General features: G+C 51.4%; 2 non-coding genes across 2 annotated transcripts; one reads left to right on the plus strand and one right to left on the minus strand.

Annotated features, from left to right (window-relative positions):
- Positions 1-1,029: 1,029 nt before the first annotated feature.
- On the plus strand, positions 1,030-1,101 carry TRNAH-GUG (transfer RNA histidin (anticodon GUG)). Its single transcript has one exon. It is a non-coding gene; the product is annotated as a tRNA-His (tRNA).
- Positions 1,102-1,974: 873 nt separating this feature from the next.
- Positions 1,975-2,046, minus strand: TRNAH-GUG (transfer RNA histidin (anticodon GUG)). Its single transcript has one exon. It is a non-coding gene; the product is annotated as a tRNA-His (tRNA).
- Between the last annotated feature and the right edge of the window lie 915 nt (positions 2,047-2,961).

Raw genomic sequence — 2,961 nt, forward strand, 5'->3', positions numbered from 1 at the left:
GGGCATAGACAAAGTGGGGACACAAAAAGCCATTCTTGTCTTCCTCCATCACTCTGAGCTCTTTTCGGCTGGTTGTGAGAAAGATGAGCTCAGGGTGGCAGGAGCAATTATTTYACAGGAAGACTGTTTTAAATTTAGGATTTGTCAGCTGCAGCAGATACACCAGAATGGAGAGGGTGCAGGGATATGCATGGTCGTAGGATCCCCCTGCCTCTCCCTGCACCCCCTCCCATGGGCGGTCCATACACATGACAAGCAATGAGCTCATCCCGTACCRGGGAGCCAATGTTTCTGTGACCAGCTCTTCAGAGAGAATGAGTCACGCTGCAGTCACTCTAAAACGTTTTATGTCAAGAAATCCTTTTGATCCCAGGTGTTTGGAATTCTTTGCATATCTGTGAAAATGAAAGAACCTTTAATAATGGGAGCAGCAGCAGTGGTGGGAGCAGAGTCATTAGCTATTGATATGTGCTTGAGCAGGAAAAACAAGGAGCCCRGCACAGACTGATCCCTAGTGCTGTTTCAGGGGGATAAAATCCTTAGTCCCTCTCTTCCTCTCCCAACTCTCTGTGCCCAGTCGTTCATTAATCCTGTGGTGRAGAAACTTTACTCCCTGAGAAATATGCAGGGGGCCAAGGGGTGAGGTTACAGCTACGGGGAACAGGGTTGCCCTGGGATACAGAGGGCTGGGATGAGGGGAGGGGTGAGGATCAGGTTCAGAGCAAGGGAGCTGGGCCAGAGTAGGGGCTGGGGCCAGGAGCGGCTGAGGGCCATAAGAGCACCGGGGCCACAGGCCGGGCTGCGGTCGCGGAGCGGGGACAGGCTCGGGGCCCATCACCGCCGCCCCGGTCCCACACGGGGGACGCGGACGCAGCTCCGGCGCTGCCCCTCAGGAGCGCCGGGAGGGGAAGGGCGGGAACGCCCAAGGGCGGGAACGCCCAAAGACAGCCCGGCCTCACCGCCACACGTCAGCGCCCACAGAGCCAAGAGGCGCCGCGCCGCCCCGCCCGCCCAGAGCCCCGGTAGCGCGCCGTGATCGTATAGTGGTTAGTACTCTGCGTTGTGGCCGCAGCAACCTCGGTTCGAATCCGAGTCACGGCATCGCCCGGCGGTACCACGGCACACGGGCTCTGCTTTTTGCCATTTTTCTTTGAGACACTGAGCCCTTCACCCTCCGTGTTTTTTTTGTCACGTCCCGCCGATATTTCATTTTTCTWTCCTTTTTTTCGCCGACTGCCGGCGGGGCTGCAGAGCGGGGCCGGGCTCGCCCAGCGCGGGTGGTCTGCGGGCGCCGACGAGAGAAGGAGCGGAGGGACAGGAAACAATCAAATAAGATGAAAAAAAATACATAAAACTAGAAATAATAAATAAAATTTTTAAATGTAATTAAAAAATAAAGTAAGGGGAGGAGACAGAAGGGAAGGGGAGGGGATGGGAGAGAATGAGGTACAAAGTAAGAGTAAAAGTGACTAAAAACAGAATAAAAAAATTAAGCAGAAATAAAATAGAAAAGTAAAATATAATAAAAACATATAAAATTAGATAAAGTAATTAATAAAATTAGATAAAGCTAAATAATTAAATGAAAAATAATATAAAATGAACTATTAAAATAAAATTAAACATAAAAATAAAATGCAGTAGAAAAAAACWAWRWRAAAAAAAMAWTCGATGACTTAAAGGTAAATACAATAAATAAATAAAATTTTAAAGTAGAATATGATAAAGAAAATAAAATAAAAGAATAAAACATAAGTAAAGATGAAAAACTAAAAAAATTACATTAACCAGATAAAATTAAATAGAAGTAAATTAAAAGATATTAACTCAATAAAAAATTCAAATAAATTAAAAATAATTAAAATAGGTTCAAAATAATAAAAGAGAATAACGACATTAAATTACGACATAAAGCAAAGCGGTAAAGAGCCCCCGCAAAAAGCGGAGCCCGTGTGCCGTGGTACCGCCGGGCGATGCCGTGACTCGGATTCGAACCGAGGTTGCTGCGGCCACAACGCAGAGTACTAACCACTATACGATCACGGCGCGCTACCGGGGCTCTGGGCGGGCGGGGCGGCGCGGCGCCTCTTGGCYCTGTGGGCGCTGACGTGTGGCGGTGCTGGAGGTTTCTCGAGCACCTCGCGAGTGTCTCACGAGTGACCCACGCGTGTCGCGGGGCTGGGCGGCTTCACCCAGGAGGAGGGAGGGGACTTACACCAGTGTCGCACCCTCAGCTTCCAGGCTTTACCTCTTTGTCAGCCAAATACCGACCTGCGCCATCGCACCCTTGCCCCTCCCCAACCCTGGACAGCTTTAGCGGCGGATTGGCAGAAATCCTCACGGAGAAGGCGCGGAACTGGCACGGAGAACGTTTGTTTACGGGAAGCGTGTGCCACGTGGGTGACCTCAGTGCCCCGTGGTGTCATTAATCACCAATCTCTGAACTGATTCCTGCCAACCCCGGCTTGGCACCCTCAATTCAACACTCCCTGTGCAAACAAAGAGCGGGAGGTACCAGTGGGGTGCACAGACCTGGCCATACGATTCTCACCAGTGTGGTTTCCAGGGGATGTTTTTGTTGGCTTCCACGCCATCCTTCTCAGGGATCAGGTGATGTGACTTCACACCACTGAAGCTTTGGAAGCCACGTGTGCCCCACTCTGGATTTTTTTGGGAAGCATTTCCTGGGGTGGGGTAAAGGTTTTATTTCTACTTTCAGTATCTTCTTAACTCAAGGCTAGTTTTTCCTGGACGGAAACTCTTCCGGGTGACCTTTCTCTGGGAGGCACAGTGTTCTGCACGGCCACGCCGCTGGGCTCTTCTGCACGCCCTCCCGGGCGCCCGGGTGTGAGCCCCGGGAGGAGCCGGGGCGGCCCCGGCGCCGCAGTGCCCAGCCCAGCTCTTTGGACCGAGCAGTTAATGGGTAACCGGGGCACGGGACCGGGAGCTGCGGGCCGGCGG

Source organism: Malurus melanocephalus, unplaced genomic scaffold (assembly GCF_030028575.1).
Source record: "Malurus melanocephalus ecotype Western Australia unplaced genomic scaffold, MMel_1.1 scaffold_457, whole genome shotgun sequence".
In the NCBI taxonomy this organism is placed as follows: Eukaryota; Metazoa; Chordata; class Aves; order Passeriformes; family Maluridae; genus Malurus; species Malurus melanocephalus.